This window comes from Uranotaenia lowii, chromosome 3, assembly GCF_029784155.1.
Source record: "Uranotaenia lowii strain MFRU-FL chromosome 3, ASM2978415v1, whole genome shotgun sequence".
Classification (NCBI taxonomy): domain Eukaryota; kingdom Metazoa; phylum Arthropoda; class Insecta; order Diptera; family Culicidae; genus Uranotaenia; species Uranotaenia lowii.
Genome location: NC_073693.1, coordinates 10620159 through 10630212, shown reverse-complemented (window position 1 = coordinate 10630212; position 10054 = coordinate 10620159). Strand labels below are relative to the sequence as shown.

Below are 10054 nucleotides of genomic sequence, written 5' to 3'. Positions count from 1 at the left end.
ATCCCAGAATTACGTGTCCCTGCAAATAATCCACGAGTCAGCGAAAAATTATTCCCTTATCACTGTTTTCCCAGGAATCGCGAGCACCCACTCGAAAACCATTCCAGAATGAATGATCGATTCGAAACCGTCTTCAGTTTGTTTTCCGAAGAACTCTCGCTGATCAAAATATTCTTATCTGACTTAGTCATCGTCTTATCCATGACTTATTCTAGAGCACATTCCAATCATCTAGCAAGCAGTGAAACAAACACATGTCAAAAAGTTCCTTCCTTCCTTCCGTTTCCCACGCAGCATCTTGTATCCTTGCGGCGACACGGCTGCGTCATCGTTGTCGGTTTTTCTCATCGATTCGCGCCATTCACTTGACTTGAATGAATCCACCGAACTAGGGACTGCGTCATCGATCGAAGTATAAAACCCGAAGCACGCATCCGACCGATGTGAATTCCTCGAGTGAGAACGGCGGAATGGGGGGATGATTCGATGACGATTGTTCTGAGCTAAGCTATCCACACTTTCTCCCCTCACCGGTAACTCAATAACAGTGAGTGGGCGCTTGCACTCAAATTTTATGAGCTAACGCTGACGATCTCAGTAAGAAATTGAAAATATAAAAAAAACCTAACAAACAGAGCAAGACTTCTTAGTCATGGCATTTTCTAGGAAATTTGCATCCCAATAATTGTTATAATTTTTCTTTCGATTTCTGACCAAGAAACGACGTTTCCTAGCAAGCTGCTCTGAGCAGCATAGTAGCTCACGAAAACCGCGCAAATTAATCGGGGTCACTCACTGCCCGACTGAGTTCTTTCCCCAACTCTATAAGCAGTTGGTGCGAGTTGTGCAAATTCTCAGTCGAGCCAACGACAACAAACCACAAACTTGCCGAGCCGACGACGACGGACGACCGAAAGATACCGGCTTAGGACGGATTTTGATCAACATTGCAAACCGAACCGATTCAGTCCTATCGCGAACGGCAAACCGAACGGAACGCAAAATTTTGGTGTCCCCCAAAAGGCGACGACGACGACGACCGGGAACAAGAATCGGAAATCGGGCGCCGCGAAAATTCAAAGTGCCGAAACAACTATCACACGGTTTTCCCAATCGTTATCAACTTTTCCCTGTTTTTGAAGTGTGAGCAAAAGAAAATCGGAATCGTAATCCCAAAATCAGAAGAAAAAATGTGAACAACTTTTGGGAAGTGCAAAAATTTAAAGAAAAAAAAATCCGTTAAGAAATCCCTTTGATAGTTTTGAGTTGGGAAATTGGTTTTCCCTCTTATTGCTTGGGAAGTTGGGCAGAAGAAGGCAAAACGAAAATCGAAAAGAAAAAGTGCATGGTGAATGGTGTTTTTTCCTCGCTTATTCAAACCGAGATAAGAAAAGTGCGAGTGACAAATTGCTTCGACCTGAAGAATTTTTGACGAGTCTCGACAAGCAGGATAAAAGTGGTGTCCCACCGAAGTTTGCGGGAAAACGAGAAACGGCGTTTAATCTGTGAAATCTGCTATAGGTAGGAAAACATTTTTCGTTTTATCAAACACTATCAGTGAATTGGAAAATCAAACGAAAAGCAGTGGCAGTGAAAGATGATGAACGGCTTTTAGAATTAACAAAATTGGAACACATCCGGTTGTGAAGTTTTTGACCAAAAGGTTTTGAAATTGAGTGGTTTGTAAGATTAAACTCATAGCATGGCCGTAAGAACGGGGGGGAGGGGAGGCTTGGGGGTTAGTCCCCACCCCCCCTCATGAGGATCCTAAACAGCAAGCGAGATATTCTACTCTACACTCAAAATTTCAAATTCAGAACCAAATTACGATAATAGAGTAAGGTTAATCAAGAGTAACAAGCTGGACTTAAAAAACTAACGCAAAAACCTGAAAACCCCAACCTCAAGTCCAAAATTCTGCTACACTTTTTCAAAATTTTCTCACTTGGTCATCGAAATTCAGATCTGAATATAAAATTTCAAATTAAATTAAACCCGTTTTGAAGGTTTTGATACCATAATTCCCATAACCAAAATTGTATTTTGGCAACACGCCCGTAAATTTTATGTTGCCAAAATCGAACGGTTTTTTTGTCACTTTTTTATTTTTAATTTTTATTTCAATTTAGTCAAAATTGATGTAAAACCTTATATTAGCATAATTTTTTTCAATTTGGCTCTATTATATTAGTTTTAAGCAGCAAAACATGGAAAAATTCGTGTTTTTACAGTTTAAAACTGAAAAAAACTATTTTCAACCAAACAATGAATGAATGAACAAGTTAAATTAAATAAATATGATAGATGATCGAAAGCAGCGGGCAAAAAATATAATAACTTTCTTTAAATTTCGAATTTAAAATTTTCTGAACTACAACGTTTTTGAAAGATGTGACAGCTGTCACTTCTAGAAGTGTTGGAAGTTTTCTTGGTAATTAAATTTTTTAAACAAATTTCATTATTCATATTTTATTACTTTCGATGAACTATTTCAGCTGATACTTTTTCTAAAAGTATCTGGTAAGCCAACCATGATAGAGCAAACGAATTTATTACACCAAAACAAATTAATAAAAGGACAAGCTTTTGGATTAAGGAACCCTCAATATGAAATGAGAACAGTATCAAGGAAGTTTTTCCTTTTTCCTCGTACCAGTAAATGGTTTTCCCCGCTATCTTCTACTAACTTTGCGTCCGCAAAAAATGCAACTGACATGTGAGGTTTTTGGAGCTCTAGATAAATAAAATTTAAACGACATGTGGAGAACTGTCTACGTTGTTAAATATTCATTTTACATTAGCTGAGATGGTGTGCTTTGCTACACCTTTCAAAACGTCAGGAAATTTAGTGATAATTATTTCGTTTATTTTCATTGATGTTTTTTTTTTTTTCATACAAAATCCAACGCTGAATCTAACTGAACAAATCACATCCAATATTTACGGAGATGTTTTAGGTTGTAAAAACATGCAAAGAAAGTTGTGGGAGTTTTTTTTTTGGGATTTTAAACCAGTTGGTTTATTCATCCCCAACCCTTCTGGGAGGAGTTAAAGTTTATAAATTTGAAATTTTCCATAGCAAGTTTTTTTTCCGGGATTTTTATCCTTTAGGATGATTCATTTCTTTCCATAGAAAGCTTGCAGCGGTCTAACTTATGTAGATTGTGAACGTTCTGGCTTCTCGTTCAAATTTGAATATAGTTTCCAAACAGTAAATTTTAGAAATTTTCTAATGATGGCCAAGATCATGGCCGAAACGTTGGACATTAAGTAAATGTACTAAATATTATCAAACAATATCCCAATTATACTGACAATCTAAAACTTTCAAAACTTGTTTTAAAAACGTGTAAGATTGGAATCGGTAGATTGCAGCTTCTTGATATGAAACTGATCAATTCGTGTACGATGAATCTGATTTTTACTCTTTTAAACGAAAAGCAAATATTGTTCTTAAACAATTAAGACAAAAAATATTTTAAGGGAAAAATGATAACCATTCACAACAGAGAAATGTAGATTTCATAAATAATTTCAATGATTTTTTTGGAATTGAAAAGCCAGTAATAAAGTTGAGGGAGGTGTAATCTATGATAACGCTAGATAAAATATTTTTAAAATTTGAAGGGTTGAAAATAACATATGAAGAACATATGAAGAAAAACGCATCGGAAATTTTGTTTTGCGGATTCCTACCTTGTTTAGATCTGCGCACCTTGAGTCACGTTTTCTGAAATTGTTGTTTTTGAGAAACTTCAGAGAGGTAAGGTGTATTAAGGTGTAAGGTGATATCTTGTTAGAGATGGGGAGCTCCATGGTGGACACAGCAGGGAAAAACTGAAAGTGGATTTGAAACAATACAAATCAGGCAGATGATGGACTTCATCATGGTCGTTATTTTTAGCCACTGAGTCAGTCACCGAGCCATTGAGTGATAATTACGGCCCGGATGGATAGCTGATAAACTCATTTGATTCGAATTTTGCTATTCCACAAGAGTAAATAAGAGAGGATAATTTATGGCCGAGTGGGGCAAATTATTTGCCGAAGAAAATTGCAATTTCAAGAGTTTGCAAACAACACACAAGCCATTCCATTCATGCATACGGAAATATCATTATCTGTGGAGATCACTCTTGGAAAACGTGAATCATCTTTGATCAAATAGAAATACAACTAACATATCACAATTGTTCGGTGGCTCGTTTGGATGCCATCCAAATTTTGAGAATTTTATTATTAAGTCAGCTTTATGTATATCTGTCATAATTTCTCAAAATTGCTTTTTCATTCAGACTGCACTATTTAGAGAACATTTAGTGCTTCAAATAAAAACATGGTTTTCTTTTTAAATTCACAGACCTATACACTGATTTTTTTTTCTTCAGTAAAATTTCGTTACTTGGTGTGTTGACAAAGGATTCAAAACAGATCCAAAAGTGGCGTAAAACATGTGTCTTCCAAAGATTGCAAATCCATCCCAAATCTTCAGACTTCCTTTTTTTCACCTCTCGTCATCTAAGATGTTGAGACGACGACGACGACGTTGACAAACTGAAACCCCTGTTCTATTATTAACAGAACAGAACGTCACCAACTGGGTACTAATTTGTCGTGCGGGAATATTTCACGTCACTCACGATTTTCGTTTGTTTTCATTTCATCTCTTGGGCAGCGACCGACTTTTGCTTCATCTTTTCGTTGCGGTTTGTTTTGGTTTTTATCGCTTTACTTCTTAAGTCGCGTGATTTCAAGCTCTTATTTTTACTCTGGTCCCATGCCATCTAACCATGCGTTTCTGTCGCCGATGCGTGAAATGGTCTCGTGATGCTGATCATGATCATGATGATGATGATGATGGGCGTTTAAAAACACTGGTAAGGCGCAACGTGATTCGAGTTAATGCTTGTTTTGACTAATAAATTGGATGGCGTGGTCTATCGGTGGTCCACAGCAGGGATGGTAAAGTGGTGGAAATTTTTTCATTAAAATATGGATTAGAGTCATTTTGAGGTTCTCTTCAATATTTGATGAAATCCATTATGTCTTGGAAAACATAATTCACTCTTCTAGATGGCTTTATCAGAATTTTAAATACGATGATATCAATTTACAACTGCAGTTTTTCAGTTCATGATATGTACTATTAGACTGAGTCGATTTGGGTTCATTTTTGAATTTCTCAAACCCTAAGAAGCTTTGTATTGGTTCAAAACTTATCCATGGTTTTTTTGCAGAATTTTTAAGTAACCTTTACATGAGTATATTTGAATTTTTAGATTTGTACGGGAACATTCATTAGTTTGAACTGGAAAATCAACATCATTTTTGTTTCTTCTGTAGAATAGTCAGCTCATGGTTTTTGTGCCAATTTATAGATGCCACCATTCAACATCTAATAACTTTTTTCCTAATAAGATACGCATTTACGGTCTTGGACGAAGTTTTTTTTTTAAATTCATTTATTTGAAACGGCTCAAACCATTTAGTTTAACGGAGCCGGGAGACTATTAGTTTTTTGTACAACAGTTGCTTAAGTTTAATTAACAAAGATTTTTAACAATGTTGTCCATTTATTTGTTTTAAGGATTCAAGTATTGAGTTCATCGTTCATTATTCAAAACTACGATACACAAAAATAAAAAAGAAAAAGAGGAAAGGGATACTTAAACGCGGAGATCGAAAGATTTAAGATAAAGGTATAATTCGATCATATAGTCTAGGTCTACCACACCCAACACATCTCTCACTGGAACATAAGGTGGTAACGATATTTATTTTTTTTATTACAAAATATTAAATTTTCCCTAGCAAACCTTAAAGTTCAAATTTACTCACTTAAAAAATCCTGTAAAAAATAAAGGATGAGTTTTGGACCAAGACAAAGCTTTTTAGACTTCAGGGGTTAAGAAATTCAAAAATGACCCCAAATCTATTCAGTCTAACGTACAATGTCACAACACATAACAACTTAATTTACTTGGAAGAATTTATAAAGTTTTAACAAACGATTAAAGGCCACCTTAGTAAAGGTAGTTTAGAGAATTATGTTAAGATAATTCGTTATGAGTTGACGGTAATCATTTCAAACTTTTCAACATAGATTTGATCATCAATGGAAATTTAAAGCTTGAATAAAATGTTATCCATAAATTGCTGATGTATTGAAAGTTTAAGGACTATGCCTTGAAGAAGGTCGAAATCAGCTTTTAAAGCTTATCTCGTTAAAGTTAGAATAAGAAGAGCATAAACACTAGGGTGTCCCAAAATTGCATAATGTCTGAAAATCAGGGAGCTCACCCTCCAAATGGTAGACTAGGATGTGAAGAACAAACTTTTGTATTACGCAATGATCGAAAATTGCGTTACGTAATATTTGAACGGCCCCTTAAGGTTAAATTTTCAGATTTCAAATTTTTATACAAAATTAGTTTGTGAACACAATTCAGCTGAAAATCATAAATAAAAGATAAAATTTGAGTTTTCTGTTTTATCATCAAAACCCGAATTTGAAAAAAAAAAATCATCTAGAAGATTTTCATTATGGAATTGATTCTTTATGAAAAATATTTACTGTTAAAAAAAATATTGACCTAAACAATCTGCTAAAAAAAATCTCTATTTTCCAGTGTATTGTTCAACATTATTAACACATTAAGGACATCAAAATGTGTCATTTTATGTTTCAGAAACCAACGAATAAAATACTGTGTTGTGTTACATTTTGTAGATTTAGATTAGATTCATAACATTAGCATACTAGCGCCAAGCGAAAAAACGAGAAACCTCGTATTTGGTCCGCAATGTATGGCAATTTTTTTTAAGCCAAATTTCATACTAAAATCATTGATTTCGTTCAAGTTTGCATCAAAAAAGTTTGATTCGAAAATCTAATAATTTTAATCGCTTTTTTTTTGGAAAATTTAATTTCTTTTCATCAAAGGTTAAAATCTTTGAATTTGAAAAATAGTTTGGAAGATTGGGCTTATTTGATTTGAGTAGAAAATAATTTTTTTAAGAAATGAAAAACTCTCCTAAAAAAGCTTATTTTATGCCGAAATCAACTAAATTTGATCTACCAGACTCTTTAACAAGTTCATTGATTTTACCATCGATGAAAGCGAATTCAGCTCACCTTTTAGGTTTAGGACCAATTTTCTAAAGTTACAATTTAATACGAAAACTTTTAAGTACTTGAAAATAAATATCCATATATGTAGTTACAAATATAATTTCTTTTAATTTTGGTTGTTTTCGTGAATTGTTGGGCAAAAAATCATAGATAAAAATCAGTGACCAAACCCCCCCCCCCCCCCCCCATGAGTCGCTTCTTCCTACAGCCCTGGTAATCGAATATCTCCATTGGCGGCGGCTCTTTCTCCCTCTTCGGCTAGAGAGTTTGTCCAGGCTCTCTTGTCTCGTCTACTAGCTCGTTTAACTGCCTTTTCCAGGAACAAAATAAATAGGAAAAATTGTATTTGTTCTTCGCAGTGAAATTTTATTGATTTCAAAACCAGGAAGGATGAAGTTCTACGAAAACGGTTGTTAAAATAAAACAATTTAGTTCCAAATTAACAAAAAAAGTGAAAACTAACACTAAAGATTATGACGAAGAGCTGACAATAATTATTGATTGAGTTTTAATTTATATAAAAAAAATTGGCTATAACAAGTAGATTAGAAGAAAAATTATGAGGCGATAACCAAAATGTAAAATAAAAACTCTGGAGTATTTAGATTGCGAAATGAATGGGTGATGAAGTTGATATGACTAAATGTAACAAAAATTATTAAGGCTTTGAAAAATTGAAAGATTTCTATTAAAAAGGGGTTCATATTAAAAAAAAAATCATTTTAATAAAAGAAAAAAAATAGAACAAATTCAAAATGCTTGCAAAGTTTGAAAGCAAATGAAAATAAAATTAGTATTATATTACGAGATAATATTTATCAAGAAAACAGCGAATGTTCAAGTTATTAATTGTTCAAACTAATGAACTTTAATGACTAAGAATAAATTTCATGGTGTGAATATTCTCGTCTACAAATCCAATGGATAGTCCCGAAAATGATGTTAGAAAACAATATCTTTGATTGACTATAAATTTAAAATAAAAATAAAAATTAAAAGAAACAAAATCACAAAATAATAGCCAGAAATATGGAAAATGAGAAAAGCATAAAAAAACTTAAATTATTAAAACAGGATGCAAAAAACGGCGAAAAAAGCTGATGAAAATGTCTGAGAAAAGAAAATTTAACAGATATATAAACACGTCTAAAACTTAAAAAGGGTAGGAATATTGTAAAAGAATAACCTTGTGAAATGTTTGATTTATTTTTTTAACTTTAAACTAACAAAAAAAATTAAATACGGAAAAAAGTAAGTTATAGAAAAAAACTTAATAGTTACGAATCAGAGTAGAAAAAAAACGAAAGTTTATGAAACAAAAAAAAATTGAAGACGGTGAAATAGAATAAAACACCAAAATTATGGAACACCAATTCAAAACAAAGAATCAGCAGCAAATTTAAAAAATCAACTTCATAAGCCAATTCTGTCTTTTTCCACCGGAAAGCCATACCAAAACAAACAAGGGTCTAACGGGTAAAAAAAACACCATTTTCACGATTTTTTTCTAGAGCTATCGTTCAAACAAATGTATTAAAATTTTTTGCATTATACAAAGCATTGTTAAAAGAACATTTAGTTATATTTTAGAAAAATATTGAAAAATGAGCCGGTGACGGAGCACTTTCGAGGATGCCTTTTAGAAAACAGGATTTGCGGTGGACACTGTATCTCAGCACAGAATCATCTGAAGTAAAAAAAACAGAGCAAAATATTTTTAATAGATGTTTTTCTAGACCCGAACGTTTTTATTTAACTTAAAAATTTTTTTATGAAATTTTTGTGGCTGTTTGAAGTAAAAACAACGATTTCTCACGAAAAAATCCGCCATTTTTTATCTGTAAAATCTCCCCAAAGTAAAAAAAAAAAAAGAAAAACGTTGGGGTCTGATATTTTATATGTAGAAAATATGTTCCAAATTTGAAAAGAATCGGATAAGTTGTTTTCAAATGACGATGTCCACGGACTTTAAAAATGTGCTTTCGAGAAAAACGCGTTTGAAGTTTCTGCTCTTGCTTTCTTGCAGTATTAGATAGGAGGAGATAAAGGCCTATAATTTCTACAGTTTGCTTCAATTGACTTGAAAATTTGACTCAACATTCTTGAAATGTTTAACAATAAGAAAATAAAAAAAATAAAAAAAACGATTTTTTGAAAGTGTTAAACCCTACCCCCCCCCCCCCCCCCCCCCCCTTAAAAAACTGCGCTTTCAAAGCCACTCCGTCTTTTCCTTCCAGTGGCCGAATCAGAAACAATTTTGTTCGTAGCAGCAGCATTTAAAATCGGTGCTCCCTGTGTCAATCCGTCTTTCTACCGGAGGCCGAATCCGAAATAAATTTTTCGTAGCAGCAGTGTTTTGTTTGTTTTGCCTAGTGTTGCCAAAATAACAAACGTTGCCATAGACGTTTATCCTATTTTATATATCTTCAGTGTTGACGAATGCAACTTTTATTTTATTTTATTTTTAATGTAATTTGATTCATATTCTGCATATCTTTCTCTAATCCCTACTGTTTGGTCTGTTTTTTTTTTTTTTTGAATGTGAATCAGACAGAAAAAATTTCCATCTTTGCTGAAAGTTGGCTATACTTTTCCAATTGAAAGGTTCGGATAGCGCTTTGTTGAACCTTTCAATTCCCATACCTTTGTAGAATTAATCATTTTTAATTTTATCAAAAGTTTAGCTCACTGTTAGATCCTCTAGGACTTCTAGAACGATTTACCACATGAATTTTTGTCGCCTTATTGATTTTCAGCTGTTTTGGGGTCTCTCAATGGGACTTTCCTAGATTTTTCAATTGTGGTCACTGAATCTTTTCACGTTACGCAATCTCAAAACCTACATGACTGATCGTCATAAAATTTCGCACATGTAAACATTACATAACTAAGTATCACTGAAAATTCCATTAATTTTCATTC

The 10054-nt window shown here is 33.4% G+C and overlaps 1 protein-coding gene across 1 annotated transcript in view; it reads left to right on the top strand.

The window, feature by feature from the left end:
- Positions 1 to 858: 858 nt before the first annotated feature.
- LOC129751793 (uncharacterized peptidase C1-like protein F26E4.3) overlaps positions 859 to 10054 on the top strand; it is a 28795-nt gene continuing 19599 nt past the window's right edge. The window contains exon 1 of the mRNA XM_055747521.1: positions 859 to 1521. The gene's annotated coding sequence lies outside the window, so the exon portion shown is untranslated. The remainder of the gene's footprint in view (positions 1522 to 10054) is intronic.